The 21,326-nt window shown below is 32.4% G+C and overlaps 1 long non-coding RNA gene across 3 annotated transcripts; it reads left to right on the forward strand.

Annotated features, from left to right (window-relative positions):
- Positions 1–1,591: 1,591 nt before the first annotated feature.
- Positions 1,592–19,208, forward strand: LOC109788405 (uncharacterized). 3 transcript variants are annotated; one of them, XR_014434019.1, is made up of 4 exons: positions 1,592–1,750; positions 1,839–3,422; positions 16,638–16,840; positions 18,376–19,208. It is a non-coding gene; the product is annotated as an uncharacterized LOC109788405 (long non-coding RNA). The 3 variants fall into 3 exon arrangements; XR_014434018.1 differs by having other exon boundaries at positions 16,638–19,208; XR_002238729.3 differs by lacking the exons at positions 16,638–16,840; positions 18,376–19,208 and adding an exon at positions 10,735–14,175.
- The last annotated feature ends 2,118 nt before the right edge of the window (positions 19,209–21,326 follow it).

Raw genomic sequence — 21,326 nt, forward strand, 5'->3', positions numbered from 1 at the left:
AACCCCATTTTTTAATCATTTGAAAAACATTTATGAGCATTAAATACAACAGATACCTTTTCGCAAGAAAGATGATACATTAGTAAGCATATAATAACATGCTCAGATTAATGAATTAGGTGAACTATACATGTAGGCATAAGATTATGCATAACAAATGAAGCATAGATAAATGTAAGACTATGTTAAAGAAAACTTAATCTAATATACATTTTAGATGCCAATGGTCTCTAATGAATCTAAAGTCTTCATCAGATAAAACTTAGTAAAGATATCAACCCCACTTGTGATCAATATCAATAAATTTTATGTCAAAAACTCATTTTTGTACATAATCACGTATGTAATGATATTTTATCTTTATATGGTTTTCTTTAGGATGTTGTATGAGATTTTTGTATAGATTAATAACATTAGTGTTATAACAAAAATCAAGTATATAGTGTTCAAGACTTGAATATCCTTCTAGTTGATACTTCACCCATATTAACTATGAACAACAACTAGCAGCATAAATGTAATTTTCTTCTGTAGTGGAGAAGGCTATTGAGTTTTGCTTTTTGCTTGCCTAAGAGATGAGAGAAGGACCTAAGAAATAACATCATCCACTTGTGTTTTTTCTCTTAATCTTGTCATGAGCATAGTCTATATCATAGAATCCTGCTAACTTGAAATTATTATTTTTCTCATAGAATAAACTAAGGTTAATACACTAAAAAACTGATTTAATAGGGTTAATTTTGAATTTAACTGGGGTTATAACCCCTGTTAAACGCATTTTCGGGGGTTGTGCATACCCCAAGTAAACCATTTTTAGGAATGTGTTAGCGGGAGTTTTTAGAAACCCCTGAAAATTCAGAATTTATTAGAGGTCCTGATTAAGTAACCATAGTTTTTAACCCCTGGGAGATGACAAATAGTTATGCAACCTCCATTAAGTAACAAGGGTTAGTAACCCCTAACAAATAACTAAGGTTATGTAAACCTTGTTAAGTACTAAGGGTTTATAACCCTCGAAAATCCAAACACATACCATAATTTATTTTTTACTTGCTTGTGGTTATAGACCTTGGATATGTATTCGGGTTATAGATATAACCCTCATTAATATAAAGTCATTTATTCATGGTTTTATAACCTTTGGTACTTACCTAGGGTTATCTAATCTCATTAATACACTTTTTAAGTTTTTTGAAATCATTTCTTATACTTGTGAAATATAATATATCAATAGTTATTATTTTCATATTTCATTATTTTTATTGTGCACATATATAAATCTTTTTTACAATTAGCTTTTTATTTATTTAAATAAAGCTAGTAAAAGGAACCAAGTGATCAATATGCAAAATACAAAATATGAAAACTAGCACAAATATATATATATATATATATATATATATATATATATATATATATACTACTACAAAATTACTGTTTTACATCATTACATCTACATCGGTTCCTCTACAAACGATGTAAATAAAAAATGTGATGGCAGTTTTGTAAATAAATTGAAGATGTAAACCATTCTACATCGGGTCTATTTCTGACCGATGTAAAAATTGAATGACAATATTATTCTACATCGAGTTTTGCATTTAACCGATGTAAAACTGAAGCCAAATTTTCGCGGCCCCTTCACCCTCTCGTCACAACACTCTGTTGTTGCCAATCTATTTCACTCAGCAGTCGCAGCACTCAAAACCCTAGAGAAGAGCGTGCAAGTTCCGGCTACCCACCCACCATGGTTGGAGAAGATCTCTTATTGTTCTCCAATTCATTTATTCCCTAACCTTTTTCTTCCTCTTCTCACCATTCCATCTTCTTCTTTGCAGACATTCAAGCGCAAGAATGGAGGCCGCAACAAACACGGCCGCGGTCGCCATTGCCCTCTCCAACCTCTCCCTCCCCTCCAACTACGTCGTCGCCATGGTCCTATCGCGCCTCGCCCACGGCCTCTCTGCCAAAACCCTAGCCTCCCGCTATTCCCTCGAACCCTACCTCGCCTCCAAAATCACCAACATGGTCATGCGCCTCCTCGCCACCAAGCTCTACCCGGAGTTCATTAAGATCCCGGTGGGGCGGCGTCTCCTCCTGGAAATCGCTCAGGCCTTCGAGGAACTCCGTCCCCAACATGTGTGGTGCCATCAACACGACCCCCGTCCACCTCCGCTCCAACCCTAACCCCAACACCTACCGCCACCCACTTCCGCATAATAGGAAAATGGGTACCATTATGTGTTTAATGCTTCCAGCAACATTCTTTCTAGTCTTGGGTCTAAGTTTATATTTCTTGATGGTCATGATTATAGCTATCAAGAAAGAATTACAGTTAATGGTAAACTTGGTACTTCATGGAAAAAAAAGGGACATGTGGTTTCTTCTGAGTTTATTATTATTAGTTAACACAATCCAATTTTTCTTGGTACCATTGTTTTGCTCTTAGTATGATATTACATAATTTACATTAGATTAATACTGTTAAATTTATCCTTATCATTCCAGGAATCTGTTAGATTAACTTCTTATAAATCATTGCAGCAAAGTATGATGTTGCAATATCAACAGCATGTCCTGGACTTCATTATATTGTGGTGGAAACAACAAATGTAGCTCAAGCATGTGTTGAGTTACTTTGTAGAGAGAATCTTGGCATTGCTACTTTCATGATATTGGTTTTTTTTTATATTATTCAATTTATTTTTGTCTCTTAATGGCTGTTTAATATAATTAATGGCACAAATTAAATTTGTTTACTTTTACTTCTGTACCCTTGGATTTATATAATCATGACCGAGTTTATGATCTAGCATATATCTGCTAATTTAAGGGCATGTTTGGTACAGGGGAATTTTTCTGTTACTATTTTTTTTTACTAAATTTCATTATTTCTTGTTTTTAAAGATTTATACAGGAAATGGCGAAATCACTCCTTAACTTCTTACTAACAGCTTGAGTTTTTGCCACAGCTGGTCAACGTTTTGAGCTACTTGAAGTTAAGAACATGGTGTTAATAGCAATTTTATGTTGGTTTGGAGGTGGTCTACTCCTGGGTAGCATCCTTTTAAATCAAAGTTGGGGAGTGAAAGCAAGCTAGATTCTGTCAAGTTTCAGTTTATAAAATAATGCCCTTGATTGAATACAATTTTGTTGTCAATGATTGATGATATATTCAGTTATGTAATGTTTTTGATGTGCTGATAGTACGCAACCCAGGTGTTTATTTGATAAATATAATTTGGACATCATTTCTTTATTCAGGAGAAGCAAGTTGACCTTCTTCCAATGTTGAGAAAGAAAGTAAACACTCCAGGGGGGTTCCACGGCTTTTTGATTTAGTGAAAGTTCAAGATGAAAGAATGAAGCTTTCTTTCTTTGCAGCAGTTAGAAACACTGTGGTTGCTAAAGATCTTGACCAGGTCAGTTGCACTTTTGAAGCATGATACTCCATTTTTATGATATATTAAGGATTGACCATAATGGTATTTTTCAGATATGAAAATCATCATGTGCAAGGTTAAGAATTGTTTGATAAGCAAATTTTGTTTGATAATTTTGTTTAGAACTTTTGATACTTATAACATGATGCCTATTATCTGGATTGTTTAAGAAACAAAGGCACAATAATTAAATTATGAGACTTAACTTATTTACCATTTGCACAGTAATTAAATTATGGTTACCTAGCCCTAGATATGTGGATCCTTCTAAGTTTGATAGTAAGTTCATTTATATGACAACTGTGCCACAAGCCCACAACTACTTGATTTTGTAATGCATTCATATCATGAAGGATTTTATTAATATATAATGGAGTCAGTTAGGCATTAGGCTACTCAATCAAGTGATTAATATAAAATTAATACTTCCTATTGACAATAAAATAACTTGCTCATTGGATGTGAGTGTTAAACCTTTCTCTTTTCTTGTCCTGTCTAACTCCTCGCCTAGCAGGTTCTTTGCCAGAACATCTGTGGTCAAACTTTGGATTGGCTGTGTCTAATGCAGTTATTATGTTTGTTGTCCCAATTTATCTGCCTGAAACTAAATCAGGAATTATGGTCGTTGCATTATTTTTATCCTCTTATGATACACATGCTGCTTAATATCTTCATAATATACACAATAACTGATAACAACATGTGTGTTGAGAGCATTAATCATTTTATTCAATTTTCTTTTGAAAAATGTGTATAAGGAGCTTATCCTATATTCCTATATTTCTCTTTCCCTTTATATATACATGGAAAGGAGTAAGAAGGCCATTACACATGCTTTTATATATATATATATATATATATATATATATATATGTTTATATGAAGTCTTTTTTTTTTAATTCAATCTACATCGGTTTCCAGTAGAACCGATGTAAATTTGTGAACACATCTACATCGGTTCTTGGTATAACCGATGTAGAATAGTGGTAAAATCTATATCGATTTTACTTACAACCGATATAGATTTGTACGCAAATCTACATCAGTTTTTCTGACAATCGATGTAGAAGTGTTTGCTTTTCTAAGTCGCTCTATTTTACATCGGTTTTATAACCGATGTAGATTACCTTCCAGAACCGATATAGATAATACATCCTGTAGTAGTGATATATATATATATATATATATATATATATATATATCGTTGTTTACAAAACACAAAGTAGGAAACTAACATAAAATATGATACTAGCACAAACTTGCAAAACGTATTTTAGGACTCTTGTGATTTCATTTATATAATGTAGTGAAAATAGAAACGTAAAATATATTTTTCAACACAAACTAGCATAAAGTTTTATCAATTATCTAAAAAACAAATGACAAATCAACTACAAATTAATATGGTCCTCAACTATCACATATGAGGAAATAGCTCGCTCAGCGCATAGACCCGTGCGCTCAGCCCATTTCAAAATGCGCTCAGCCCATGGCTAAATGCGCTCAGCGCGCTCTAAACAAAAAGATTTGTTCTTTAGTGCGCTCAGGGCATCGTCGCGTGCGCTCAGAGCGCATGCATCAAACAACGCATCAGAAATTCGAAAACTCCGATTTTCACCCCCAAAATCCATCCAAAATGAATCTCAAACCAAATTTATACAATTCGGAACCATTATAGAGTATAAACACCATCCAAAAACAACATATTAAGTGATAAAAATAAGTATTAACCATTAATCCATGAAAATCGTAGGAAATCATGAAGAACCCTAACCAAACCCTCTCCAAGTCAATTCAACCTCAATCATGCGTAAAACATGGAATCAATATGATATTTCAACTCCATACATACTAGATTAAGTCTTATAAGTACTACTCTTACCTCAGAAACCTCAGAAATGCAAGATTTGAACAAAACCCTCAAATCCCAATTCAAACTTCAATCTCACTTTTCAAGCTTTTAGAGGCTAAATCTCTTGATACTCTAATTGTGAAGATTGATCCTAGCTTAATAAACTTCCCAAATGTGTCCTCAGCTTCCTTCCAGACCAAAGCCTCTCTCTCTACTTCCTCTCTCTAGAATTGTCTATGTCTGACAAATGAAATCCTCAGGTCCTAAGTCCCTATATATAGCCATTTTCCAAAATTTCCAAATTTTACCCTTAGCACTTATTCACCTCAAATATCCTACTCCTTGAAGTATTTCAACTCCCTAAGCTCTAAAACAACCTCAAATTCACTCAGAAAGACTAGATTTATCTTATGTTCCTATCCTTCAATCTCCTACCATTCCTAATTTTTTCCATGCAATACTCACAACTCACCACCATTAACATGCAAACAAACATCACATTCATATACATATTCTTGGAATAATGAGTTGCATGCCATAATACTTAACTTAACTAAGATGAGAAGGAAGGTGATAAGTCTTCTTCCCTCTTAGTACTAATTCAGTATAATGGTGTACAATGCATCATTCACCACATTCATGATACACATGCCTATATAAACACCTCAAAACAACAATATCTCATATCATACTACAAAATCACTACCATGTCCAAACAACTAATCAAAACCATATAATTATACAACATGCACAAAGATAAGTACATTTCAAATCCACACCTCTAGAATCCAATGCAATCCATATAAACAACATACACATACATACATGCGTATATATACATAAAGTATATCTACCAAATAGTTCGGTATTTCCATGGCGTTACAAGAGGAATGAGATGTAGGTGGACACATCATACTATGATTTGATGCATGTAAAGATAAAGGTTGAGTGCTTCTATTATGAAGAGTGGCTGAAACTTGGCCAAAAGAGCCACTTAGGGTCATACTTGGTGCTCCACTAGTCTTCAGGTATCTTAAAAACAATGACATTAGTATAAGTGATATCACCAGTTTAATATATCATAGTAAATAAAATGCATACATGAATAATAAAGATGATATGAAAACATGATTAGAATATAAAATAGAAGTTAAAATTTAAGACCTTATTAATGGTATATTTCCTTCCCCATTTGGAAAAAACATGTCTAAATTTTGTTGTTCAAATGGCTCACATTCATGAAAAATGTCATCTTCTCCACCCATGTCATACAAGTCTCATGACTTTACATGTACAAGTATAATCCAATTTTTATCTAATTCATCCTCTACATAGTAAACTGTTTGAGCTTCTGAAACCTGGATGATGGCTCATCATCATTATCACTGTGTGTATCAAATATCCAAAATTTACTAATGTAAATCCCAAGTCATCTTTCACAATCCCTCTTGAAGTTGTTGTATTAGCCCACATGCACTTGAACAAAGTAACTAAAAATTGACCTTGGTAGTTTATCTCAATTATGTCTACCAATTTCCAATAATAAGGCACCCCCCCATCAAATTACATTTGGTTGTCACTACTACTAGAATGACTCCTTGTGCCAAATGTACCAAATATTCCACTATTTTGTGTTTTAACTCCATGATTTCTCTCCAATGTATGAAACTTGAATCCATTTACATTGTATGCACTATACCGTTTTGCATAATCAATTCGGCCCATAGCTAAAATCTTTAAGTCATCTAAATAGGATCCATTTGAATCATTTCTTATCTAAAAGAAAAACAAATCAACTGTAATAAAAAATTATATAAGAAAAAATAAAACTTGAACTATGTAAATCTACATACACGATGTGAGAACCATTCAACAAATTCTCTATTAACTCTTTTATCTATCGTAGTTGATGATTGTGTGTGACTTCTCATTTGTCTCTGAAGAATATCTCTATATTCCATATGATAAGTATATGAATACAAATTAGCATTCAAGTGGAGACCAATTATAGCGAATTGTAAGGTCAAAGTATTTACCGAATAAATGGGTCAACTTTCACACAATTAGTCAATACATGACAATGTGCCTGTAACATTTCCTTTGCAGATAAAGTGAAGTAAGTATAACCATCAACTGGTTTTCTAGTAGGTGGAAGCAAAGTTCTTTGACTATGTGAAACATTAGCAAGATCATCATTAGCATGACCCATTAGATTGAATACAATCTCAATTCCATCTAAATATCTAGAGCAAAATGTTCTCTTCAGCCATGTAGCCTTCAGCTATTGATCCTTCAAGTTGAGCTCTATTAAACACATAAGACTTTAGTTTTCCTAAGTACTTCTCAATGGGATACATCCATCGATATTGGATGGGTCATCAAATGAACCATGACAGTAAAAAAATGAAGATGAAAATAACATTCCCATGTGACATAATGTGAGAACAACTCTATTCTATAGTTGGTCAAGTTCATTGACTTTTAAAACTTTATTACACAATTGTCTAAAAAATGAACACAAATCAATCAAAATAGAACACACTTTCTTCAGGAAGTGTCTTTTTCATTGCAAAAGGTAGAAGTTGCTCCATTAAAACATGCAAGTAATGAGTTTACATTCCTCTAAGCTTTCGCTGATTGAGATCAATGCATCTACTAATGTTATTCAAGTAGCCATATAGAAAAATAATGTTCTTCAAAGTTCTGATCACGAGTGAGAGTCTTAAGATCACGCGCTTCAAATATGGTGGTGGCTTTCGGTTCCTAGATCCTTGGAAGGCTATCCAGAATCTTAATATTTTTCTAAGCTTTGGAGAACTCAATTCTTAGAATTTTAACCCATTTAGAATTGTTTAGAATCTTCCAAAAATTTCATTAATGGTTTCATTCTTCTTCATGGAGAACAACTCATAGTGTCTCTAAAGAGTAGTAGCTCGTTTGAGCATAACATCTATAGTGGCCTCATGAGCTATTCTGATAGCTTCCTATATCTCATTGAATTTTTGCTGCTGTAGAACTTTTTTATTCAGTTCTAGGCAAAGAGCAAGCCAAGATGTATTTGGCTTTAGTGTTGAGTTGTTGAATATTATAGTCTTCCTGCATGTACTCACTTTTAGCCTTGCTCAAGACAACATCACCTCCTATGATGATCTTCACAATGTGGCATTGGGTGGACTTGATGGAATCACACTAAGGCCAAGAAGACCAAGAGGTGATATATTGAAGGAGACAAGAGGAATGGGTTAGTTTTGAAAACCATGAGAGGAGTGGGATTACTTTTGGGCCTTAGCTCCTAAGTTTTTATTAGTATAGGATTTATTCCTATTTTTGCCCTTGTCTTTAATTTCCTATTTTACCCTTGTATTTTGGGTACCTTAGACATAGGATTTATTTTTCTTGTATTTCCTATTTTACCCTTGTATTTTGGGGTGTCTTAGTCATATGATTTATTTTTACTTGTATTTCCCATTTTATCCTTGTATTATGGGGTGTCTTAGATTATTGGATTTTATTTTATAGCTAGGGTATTTTATTAAGGTTGGAAACTAGGCCTAGACATGTTTTTTGGTGGCATTGGATTTATTTTTGAACTTGGCAAGGCTTAGGCCCAAGTGGAGGGCACCTAGGTTGCATGGTCTTATCATGCACCTAGATGTAGCTTAACCAAACCCAAAGATTTCATCCTTGGCCACCAAGTAACATCTAGGGTTAATTTAGATTTTATTTGAAGTGCATTTGGATTGCATTACTTGGCCATGCACTCTCAAATGTAACCCTAAATGCATTCTCCCTTCTATAAATACCTTAGGCTAGCCTCCTTGTAAATACTTTGGAATTTATAATATTGAGTGAGCCTTATGCCTTAATATTTTCCTTAGTCACTCTTGGCTAATATTTGGCCAAACCCTACCTATCTTCATCTTGAGAGAAACCCTAGAAGTGGCCTTCATCATCCATGGAGTGAGTCAAACCCTAGAGTACCTTCTCAAGCCTTTCATCAAACACCTTCACCCCACTCTCCATTTTCGCCCATTCCACCATATTCCTTCTCCAAACTTGACGCCACCCTTGAGGGACTTGATCCAAGAAGTCAAGTGTCCTCACATTGATCAACCAATCCATCAATGCAAGCAAGGATGCCATCAGGACTTGACGAACATATCCTTTTTTTCCTTCTAATAAAGGAAGTTATTTGTTGGGTGACATTAATTATCCCATGGCAGAGGCCTAGGTAGGTCAAGTCACAACTAACATGTGGCACTTGGGCTACTATGGTTAAGTAGAAAGAGTTGCATTTCGACTAACAACTATAGCTTTTGGCCTAATGGTAAACACTTGATCCAACAATTGGTATCAAAGCCAAGGTTGCGTGTTTGATTCTTAGCGGGAGTAATTATTGAAGGGGAGATTGTTTGTTGGGTGGTAACAAGTGTCCCATGGTTGATACCCAGATGGGTCAAGTCACAATCAACATGTGGCGCTTGGGCTACTACGATTAAGTAGAAAGTTTTGTGCCATAACTAATAGCTATAGCTTTTAGCCTAGTGGTAAGAGCTTGATCCAATAATAGTCTTCTCCATTAAAAGTTGGAAGCCTTGTAAGAGAAGTTCATTCTAGTAAGTACTGACCTTCGCTGCTTCCCATCATAGAATCTTTTCCTTTAGCATGGTTAGATGCTCAACCTCGTAAAAGGTTGAGTTTTGATACCAAACTATGGAGAGAGAGAAAAAAGACACTAGAAAGAGGGTTTAATAGTGTCAATCAAAACACACTTTTTCAAAATAGTGAAGTAGTATCGTTACAGCAAGCAGTGTAGACAAAAATATGAGAAAATGAACACAAGGTATTTTCATATTGGTTCGTCTCAACCACTAAGACTACGTCCAGTTCTTAATTCAATTAGATCAAGTTCCACTATCTTATATAGAGATACAAGTATTTTTTTCCCTAGCCACTTCTGGCTCAAACATAAGTGTTCTTTGACTTGCCTCTTCAAGAAACTACCCAAGTATTCTTATAACAGATAATCTCTCTAGGCTTTAACAACCAAGTATTCTTTTACTAACAAGTCTCTCCAAGCTCAAAATAATAACACTAAGTTATAGTTGGGTAAGATAACAATGTTGTTTCGTCTTACATTCAAGGCGTGATACAACCAATATAATATAGAGTTGGTTTACAAAAAGAATGAATATGAATATGTTCAATAAAAATGGTTCTCTTCTTTCTTTCTAAATCATCATGCTTCCTTATATAGGTGTTTCAATGAAGATGACCATGAAAAATCCTTGAGTATCTCTCACGGACTTGTTTCATCTATCTTCATCTTAGTTCCTTGTGGAGAGAAGTGTTTATTGGTGCATTAAATGCTTTTATTAAATGCATTTTACTAAATTGTCATTTCTTATTTGATCAAGGAAGCTAATTATTACCTTTTAGGTACAAAACAAGTGGAACCATGTATGTGTCAAGTTAGAGCAATTCTGAACAAATTTATTTGGCATTTTTGTGATTCAATGGATCTGCTTTGTTGGTCCCAGGTAGAACACGAATCTAGAAGGGGCGGTTGAATAGATTCTACACTAAAAGGCTTCTATTGGTTTTTCTTGCTTTCTTGCTAATTTCTTTCTTTCTTATACAACTTTTTATTAATCACATTCAAATTACAAACCAAATAAGATACAAAGTATATCAGATTTACACAGCGGAATAGATATTGTAATCCAAATTGATTTTAGTAATTACCTTCCTTCACTTTATTACCAAATTGCATATATCATATCAGATTTCACAAATCAGCAATCTATAATATTCAAGAAAACATTTCTTTTACTTTCTTGAAATTATTTTTAACAATTCAATATGAATTATAACAAGATATGAAGGTAGAGAGAGAAATTTCAAAGTGATCTATATTGGTTCAGCCATATAAAGGCCTATATCCAGTTTTCGACTTAGCTCTCCGCTAAATCCAGTCTTTTTACTATAATATTCTTTACAAACACCATGTACAAGAAGTATTATAATCAGAAAATACAATCACCTAATCTTGATCCCACAAGATTATACAATCACCAGAATTCTTGCACCTCAAGAATCCACTTGATGAAACCTACCTCAAGATTTCTCTTTCACTCTTACATGAGATACCCTTATCTCAAAGAGTCACATACCATATTATACCCAACTATACAAACAAGAGTAACAAGATCAGAAAAGATACACCTGTAGTGCAGATTGATCTTACACAATGAATTGTTCAACTTTCTTGAATTTCTTGAACTTATTTCAAGATAACATCTTAATTTCTTGAGTTTCTTTACTCTTAAATTATTCTGAAAATATTTTATCTTCTCTCAAAAAATGATTTTCTGATTCTTGAAAATGTTTTTCTTTATATCACTTTTTCCATGTATCTTTTCACATTCTTTTTTTAGTTTTCAAAAAGAATTATATTTATAGAGAAAATAAGATTTCAACATTAAAAACTCGTAATAGTAATAATCTATTACCAATATCAGGTAATCTATTACCAGTTTTTAATGAGAATTGAAATCTGTGAAATAAAAATAGAGGTAATCGATTATTGGTCTTGGTAATCGATTATATCGAGTCCTAGAAATTATAGAACTCATTTTTCAACAGAAGTAATCGATAACTGAAGTTGGTAATCGATTATCTCGATGATTTTTCAACTTGTTTCACTTGTTTTCACTCAAAAGTCACCATGGTAATCAACTACATGAATAGGTAATCAATTATCATAGAGAGGATGTTGAATTCCACTTCAAAACTAAGTTTCAGTAATCTATTACCTCACATGGTAATCTATTACCAGACTTAATCATGAATTCTTTTGAATGAACCAAGTTTCATTTTATGTCAAAATACATTGTAATCTCTTACATTATGTTTTCACAAGAAATGAGAAACATTAAGTTGAAATATGAGTTTTATGTTTTCTAAAATAAGATGTAATTTTGAAATTAATTCATCACAATAAGCAAGCACATCCAAGCCTAAGTCTAATAACAAGCAATACATTATCTTTTTCAACATAGGCCATGAAATACAAAAATGAATGAAGCAAACTAAATAAATCTATACAAATTTAATGCTAACATCATCAAGACTAAAACTTCTTCAGTCTTCATAAAGATCTTCATGAGAGACTTCAGTAATTGACTCAGTAATTAACTCAAGAATCTTTAATAAACTCAACAATCTCAACATGCTTGTCTTTTCTGACACAAAACATGTCTTTTGTTCCTTTTAGTTGAATGTAAGTACTGAGGAAGTTTTTTCATTTCATCTATTAAGGAATCATATAGATACAAGCAATTATTAAATATCATAAATGATATAAAATCAAAATGTGTCTTTCAGACTAAGTACTTCATTTGACTAGATAACTTGATCGTCTTAGTGTCCAATTCATCTCTGTGCTTTATTCACAAAACTTCTCAAGAAAAACATCTATATTTATTGAAATTAAAACATGAACTTTTCAGTTTATTTTTTGACCTAACTATATAATAAAATGAATTTTTAATTTATTAAAATCTTTCTTATTAGAAAAGTTAGAATGTACTTTTTTAATTAATATGCAAGTCATTTTGACACTAAGTCTTGGGATTTTTATCAAGTATCTCTTCCATGCTTTTTGATTTTATAAAGAGTAAATTCCATCAACATTTTCAACAGTGTTATAAAATTGTGTGTGTTGTTACATTAACAATTTTTATTAAAAAATTGTCAATAGACTAACTAATTGTGAATTGAGAAAATATGAGGACCAAATATGCAATAAAAAAATTGATTAAAACTATACAATTAAAAAATCACAAGAACAAAAATTGAATTAAAGTCATTTTTGTATTTGATTCATGTTTAGAAATTCCTTAGATGTGTCCATTTGATTATGTCTTTTACTTGTTCTTCTCAGTTTTTTCTTTTCTTATTTTCTTTCATTTGTCAAACTATTTAAATCATCTTACTTTAACCTTTGATATATTAATTTATTCTATGTCAAAATGACCAACATTCTGTTTTTTTTTCCAAATGATTGTAATTTTAGTTGAAGTTTCTTAATTACTTTCTTTTATTTATATTAATTGGCTTGCTTTTCTATTAGTCTATTTATCAATTATATTTGAGATATTGGTTTGGAGGAGATTTCTTTTCAGGAAGCGATAACAAAAGTCAATAATTTGCTTATCTGATAGATAATATTATTTCATAAACTCTAACTAAATTTTCGATGAACTGGACAGCATATACATTAAATTTTTTTCAATTTACCTTGATTAACTAGATTGGAATTAATTTTCATTTTAGTTTATCTTTCAAAGATATGATAATAAAATTTAAAAAAAAAAAAAAAAAAAAAAAAAAAAACAACAACAACAACAACAATGGATGATACAAGTGGTTGTGTCATGTGTTATTTAACTAAGTTGTCTATGGAATAGATTATGGTAAGAGAAAATTCCTTTTCAGGAAGCGATGTCAATAATTTGCTTATTTATTTATGTACATTGATTTTTTTTTTCGACTTACCTATTGATTAACTATATTAGAATTAATTTCTATTATAATTCATCTTTCAAAGATACAATAATAAAATAAAAAAATCAATATTGGTTGGTACAAGTAATTGTGATATGTGTCTTTTAATTAAGTTATCAAAGATTTAATTCATAATTTTAGATATGACATAGACTATGTTAAAAAGAAAAATACCCATATTAAATATTTATGATTTCGAACATCAATTAGTCATTATTTTTAAGTGGTAAATTCTTTATATTAATATCGTGATTACTAAAATAATACAAATAATAATATAGAAGAAAAAAAAAAGAGAAAATGAAACATATGTACTTCAAAGGAGACAAAACCTCATATATAGTGATGGAATCATGCCTAGGAAGGCAAGAGGTGACATATTGAAGGAGTCAAGAGGAGTTGGCTAGACATGAAGGTTTGGGCCAGTCAGGGCCCAATGGGCCTGATGGGCCTGGGAAGGCCCAAGTTGAACTTTTCATGGGCCATATTTTGTTATAGCTATTTTCATATGTTTTGTATACATCATGTTAGTATAGGTATCATATATTTTGGTCTTGTATTTTGGACAACATAGAGTAGCATTTTAGGTTTTAGGCTTGTTGGGCCTAGTTTTGGGCTTCATGGGCTTTTGGGCTTTTGGTACCCAATATTGGGCTCATTTTCATTCTTGTAATTTTTCCTTTCCATTGTAATTGTTTGACCAATGTAATTAGGTCATTAGAATAGGAAAATACAAGGAATACTAAAGTATGCTAATTAGGTTAAACTAGGTTTAATTTGGAAGCCATTTAAGTTACATTTGAGTCACATGTTTTGCACCATTGGTGGCTGAACATGTGACACTCAAATTAACCCTAAATGACTCTCAAATCAGACCTAAATGCACCTTGGTACCTAAATTTTCGGACTTACACATGTGCACCAAAGTTTGAATTCAAATTTCAAATTTGAATTCAAACTTTAGGCGCCAATTTGTGTAGCTTTGGTTTAGGTGCCTATGTGCTTCATTTCCGTGCATACTTAAGTCCTCCCTTCACATTTTTGTATTCACTTTTGAGAATAATGAAATTTGAGAGCTTATTCAGCCAAATTTCTTCAAGAGTCACCGAATTTAGAGAGCTACACTTTTAGGAACCCTTTTAGGTTTCCTCCTCTTTGAAGTGAGCTTTCCCTTGAACCTTAAGCTTGGATGCTTCCATCCAAGGCTTAAGCCTTCTTCCAATCCGTGAATCATCCTCCATCTAGTGTTCATCACGTTGGTTTCTATTTCCTTGAAGAAGATCCGTGCATAAGGAGAGCTAAGGAGAAGAACATTCATCACTCCTCCTTACCATTTCCATCATTTTTGGTATCAAGAGCAAGGTTCTTCAAGGAGATAAGTTGTTTCACTTTTGAGTGCGTTTCTTCTTGTGTTCTAGTGTGTTCATTGTGTTCTTCTTGTCTTGTTTGAGTTTATTTTCGGATCTATATGTTTTGAATCACATTTTGTTCCATAGATCCATTGGTTGATTGTTTTTGAATTTTCTTCCACAATCAACATGTTTAGGACCTATTAGCTTGTGCTTGTTTTGATTTAATTTGAGTCTCTCCATTCTTGTATGTGTCCGTGATTGGACTTCATGCATTTGCATTAGATTTTGGTTTTTAATCCATGTTTTGTCTTAGAGTTTGTGTTTAGTTCTTATATGTTCAAAAACTCCTTGAATAGCATGTTGACCTAATTGTTTTTTAGTACATTGTTCATCATTTTTTTGATTCGGTCATACTTCTAATGTGCCTACCTATATATGCTTTTTCTTTTACCTTATTGTGTTCATGATTTGCTATTAGTCCTAGCAAGTTTCCTTAGAGTTAGGTTTCCTTTGTGTTCTTAAGTTTTCAAATCACATTCCATTGAAAATCTTATAAAAAAATTTTGACTCAAAATTTCAAGTGTAATCCTACTTCTAGTGCACTAATTTTGTGGATTCAAATTTTAAAAAAAAGTGAGTTAAGAGGCTGGAAAACAGAGTTTAAAACAGAGCCTAAAGACCTAATGTTCAAAACAAAAAGAGTTCAAAAGAAATCCAAACCAAAACCTAAAGACTAGTGCACTAGTTTCTCAAATTTACTTGAATTTTGATCTAATTTTTGGCTAACTTGTAGTCTCGGTTTCTATAGCTTGGAATCATAGAAAAATTTGAAACAAAAGACAAACACCGTCTCTGGAGTCTTAATTTGAGACTAGAAAAAGAAAGAATTAAAAAAAATATATATATAAGACATTTTAAATTGAAAAAGCCGTGAGGTGTGTATTGATAGAAAATCATTTGATTCCTTGTTATTGTTTTGACTACTACTTTTGCTATACTTATCCAATTGCTTTCATATTTTTTTTGTTTTGTTCATCTACTCTAGTACCTATCTAGGAACATTCCTAACTGAGTGCTAGCTTTATTTGGAGTCTTATTTTCCAGTTTTACTTGTTGAACCTCTTTGAGTCTTGTCATATATACATATTACTCTTAACTTTTGGTATAAGCCTTTCAAATTGTGCTTCTATTGCTTGTCTAGTTTTCTTTCAATAATTTCCCTGTGATGGAAGTGGCCTCAAATCCTTGCTCAAGGATCAAGCATTGCTCAACAAAGAGTAGGAAAAGTTTGGACACTAAGACTTAAAAATTTGACCTAATTTAGTGACCAAAACTTCTCCTAAACTTCCTTCACTTGAGTGACCATTCCTTTCACCTTGTGAGGCAGCCACCATTAACATTTTTTGTTGTGATTCTTTGCAGGTCTAGGAGCATCAAATTTGAAGGATTAGTGGCGGATTAAGACACTTAAACAAGTGTTAGAAAAGTTGAACACAAAAACCGTCACTAAATTGGTCACCAAAATCGCCATTTATTGCTTTCTAGGCTAGTTTAAATTTTGCAATCTCTCTTGTATTTTAAAATCAATTTGTAAAGCTTGGAGGGAGTATTAAGAAGCTGGTCAGGTATATCTAACTCCTTGTTAGCATCCTCACGTGTAGTGCTAGTGGAATTGGCTTGGAAATTTCATATGTTTCAAGCTTCCACTTAGGATATCCGACTAGTTGCTTACATTGTTTCCTTTAAGTTCTTTGTCTTTTAATTGCTTTATTTTGCTGCCTTGAAACGTCTAGACTTGTGTAGATTTACTTGCTCACGTTTAGTTTAGTCTCAAAAAACAAACAAATTGTGAAAAAGCATTCAAAAATTTTGTGAAAAGTTTTGGGGAATTGGAGATACCACAAAGGAGTTTAGTGATTTCCACTTGAAAAGGCTTGGTTATTAAGTGGCTCTTTGTAGCTCACCTCCCTTGATAGTGCAACTTGTACACTTAGACTTCCAAGTGTTATTTTCATTCCTAGAAAATACCAAAAACATTTTATAACTTTTTGCATAGCATATACAAAAAAATTCTTTTGTTTAATCATGAGAAAATATTTCTCAAGTGGTAGTGAATTAAGCTCTCCAAAAGGTTTTTCACATTCTACTCAAAGGCTTAAATCACTAACACCTTGGACAAAGCAAGAAGCTTTAAAAAAAGAAAAAGAAAAACTTGAAAAAAAAGCACAAATTGCAATTTTAGAGGAAGAAATTCACATTATTAAACAAAAGAGAGAAAAACTTTTAGCAAAAGAAAAATTGAGAAAAACAAGAGAAAAAGAAAGTAAAAAGGCATTGCTCTTAGGGAAGAGTAAGGAGGAAAATAATTCCTCTAAAGGACTTGTGAGTGAAGAGAGTTGTTCTACCACTAAAAATCATTTACAAAATACTCTCTTCATAAATAAAGACCTTAACTCTTACCCTAATCTTACCACTAGTCATGAAGTAGAGATTCAAGAACAAATCATTCTAAAGAAAAATGAATCTCAACTTCAAGATGTAGTGAAGAAGGAGTGGACTACATTTAGTTCCACTTCTTGTGCTACTTCCTTGGAGGTGCCCAAGGAAGATAGCCTTCCTCTCTTTAGGAATCCTTCTACCATAGTTGTTCTAATAAAGCACCCAAATTTTGGAATATATTGTTTGATAGATACATCTTGTCATATTTCATATTCTATTTTTGATCTTATGGGAAGTTCATCTTTATTTGAACTTAATTTGCACCCTTCCCTACCAGACAAAAATAGTTTATATGAGTTTTCAAGATTTTCCAAGACATTTTATCTACCAAACAATATGATTCAAAATTGTTTAGGACGTTTTCTAGTATTCTTTTCTTTATATTTTAGGAAAAGCCTAGGCTACCATTTAGGGTATTTTAGGCAAGATATTGTAGTGTTTAAAAATCATTCTTTTCATTATCTTAGTCATAGTGTTATTACATTCTTAGGTTTTACTTCTAGGTTATGCTTAGGAGAGGAGCCTATTTCTACTTTTAGGGAGTCTAATTTTGATAGTTTATTTTTTCTTAGGCTAGATATAAGGACTCCTCTTAGGATCCATAATCCATTTTCTCATCATAAACATGTCACCTCTTATACATGGTTTGTTGTGTATGTAGGTGATGTTTCTTATTCCATGCATCCTCATGATTTGAGGACAAATCCTTTTCAAGAGGGAGGGGATGATGGAATCATGCTTAGGAAGGCAAGAGGTGACATATTGAAGGAGCCAAGAGGAGTTGGCTAGACATGAAGGTTTGGGCCAGTCAGGGCCCAATGGGCCTGATGGGCCTGGGAAGGCCCAAGTTAAACTTTTCATGGGCCATATTTTGTTATAGTTATTTTCATATGTTTTGTATAAATCATGTTAGTATAGGTATCATATATTTTGGTCTTGTATTTTGGACCACATAGAGTAGCATTTTAGGTTTTAGGCTTGTTGGGCCTAGTTTTGGGCTTCATGGGCCTTTGGGCTTTTGGTACCCAATATTGGGCTCATTTTCATTCTTGTAATTTTTCCTTTCCATTGTAATTGTTTGACCAATGTAATTAGGTCATTAGAATAGGAAAATACAAGGAATACTAAAGTATGCTAATTAGGTTAAACTAGGTTTAATTTGGAAGCCATTTAAGTTACATTTGAGTCACATGTTTTGCACCATTGGTGGCTGAACATGTGACACTCAAATTAACCCTAAATGACTCTCAAATTAACCCTAAATGACTCTCAAATCAGACCTAAATGCACCTTGGTACCTAAATTTTCGGACTTACACATGTGCACCAAAGTTTGAATTCAAATTTCAAATTTGAATTCAAACTTTAGGCGCCAATTTGTGTAGCTTTGGTTTAGGTGCCTATGTGCTTCATTTCCGTGCATACTTAAGTCCTCCCTTCACATTTTTGTATTCACTTTTGAGAATAATGAAATTTAAGAGCTTATTCAGCCAAATTTCTTCAAGAGTCACCGAATTTAGAGAGCTACACTTTTAGGAACCCTTTTAGGTTTCCTCCTCTTTGAAGTGAGCTTTCCCTTGAACCTTAAGCTTGGATGCTTCCATCCAAGGCTTAAGCCTTCTTCCAATCCGTGAATCATCCTCCATCTAGTGTTCATCACGTTGGTTTCTATTTCCTTGAAGAAGATCCGTGCATAAGGAGAGCTAAGGAGAAGAACATTCATCACTCCTCCTTACCATTTCCATCATATAGGTGATCATGACCACAACCATAATAAGGGACGAAAACATTTAAAACACATTTAAACAACCAAAATGGATGTGAGAGAAAAGTTGAAAAATAAGCTCAACCACTAATTAATCACATTTAGAATGTATAAATAGAATGATGGATGAATTAGATTGATGGTAGCTAAGCATGGAGTGTATAAACAAAATGGTGCATGAACTAGATTGATGGTGTCATGGTCTTGGTCAGCATAGGCATAGGTGAGGATTTTGGTGGGTCCATGTGTTGTCTAGCATGCGTTGTACATTGTTCCGCATGCTTTGTCTTATTGGTCACAAATTGAAATTGCCCCCTCCTACTTACATTCATAGGTTTTTCTTTTTCTTTTTTTGTTTCCCTTTTTGTTCTCTCTTGCACCCTATTCTTACAAAACTTTGAAGTCGTGCTATCTATCAAACACATACATGGATTTCAAATTTATGTTTTTTCTTTTCTTTTTACAAAGACGATAACGAAACATTTGAAATCTTAAACAAATTAAGCACTAGCAAGTTAAATTTTAAGTTTCTTCTTCAACACAGCTACAACCTACCCAATAACATTATACTACAGAAATTTGGTTGCTTTCTTAATATATGCCTGTGTGGCCAATTTCGTTAACTTCAAAACATTTTATATATTGATAATGTATGCTAATTTTTACATTAATGAAATTGTCTCTATTACTATGCTATATATCATAAGTGAAGTCGAAATGTTTATATTGACATTTTTTTTTCTATTAGATAAAGATTATATCATTGTAAGTGGACTCTGTAAACATCAATCAAAACTATATAATTTAATTTGCAACTGTTAAGTATAAGTTTAGTTCTGTAATAGTTTGATTGAAAAGATTTAGATGCATTTTTCTTGCAACATTTTTTCTTTTATTTCAAAAGGGCTTTTGTCATGTGGCTTTAGGGGAAGCTATTGTTGCTACCAAGTAGGTGGACCAAATGGTCCAATTTGCCCCATCATATTTGTCATTATATGCCACGACCGCACTAGTAAAGGAATATGTAAAGAAAAGATAAATAAGTCATTTTTTTTTTAATTTGCAGAACCAAGGATAGATATGGAAACGACCTAAACAATTTGAATCAAAACAGGGGAAAAATTAATTAAAAAAATTATTTTGTCAATGCATATATCTTTTATCGAAAATAATCATGATTGAATTGAGTAAAACTACTATAAACAAATAAATGCATGATTTTGAATATTTATCATAGAATTGTATATTCAAAACTTGAATTTGAGAGTGTTAATTATGGTTAAACTATTTCTTACCAGTTGATTAACTTCTTGTGCGTTAAATTTTGTCTAAATCATTCATTTGGTATAAATAAGATGAGACGGATTAGAGGAAAGACAGATGTACATTATACAACTAAGAGGCCTTACAGCATGTTTGTTTTATAGTTGAGAAACCTCAAACGTACGTTCAATCCAAAGTTACAAGATTCATGGATTCAGTTGAACGGGCATTAAAAAGTGTGCTGATGGTAAAACAAATTAATACAAGGTTAGTCTCCTTTTCTTTTCGAATTTTGAAATTTTTACATATGATATACTCGTAATAAGGTAATTATTTGCAATACTTTAGAGTTAGTAATGATATTTGAGTGTCTTTTTAAGTTTTTATATTTTAATAAAATATTTTTTTTTATAATTTTTCTTGTAAATATATTGACACTTTTATTATTTTGAAAATAAAATTATATTTATTTTATAAGTTTATTGTAGAAATAATTATATTTTTATTATTTTAGATAAAATTAACTCCTATATATTAAACATGAACAATTATCTTGCATGAAAGTAGTTTTAGAGATTTTTCTTC

This window comes from Cajanus cajan, chromosome 5, assembly GCF_000230855.2.
Source record: "Cajanus cajan strain Asha chromosome 5, NIPB_CcT2T_4, whole genome shotgun sequence".
Lineage (NCBI taxonomy): Eukaryota > Viridiplantae > Streptophyta > Magnoliopsida > Fabales > Fabaceae > Cajanus > Cajanus cajan.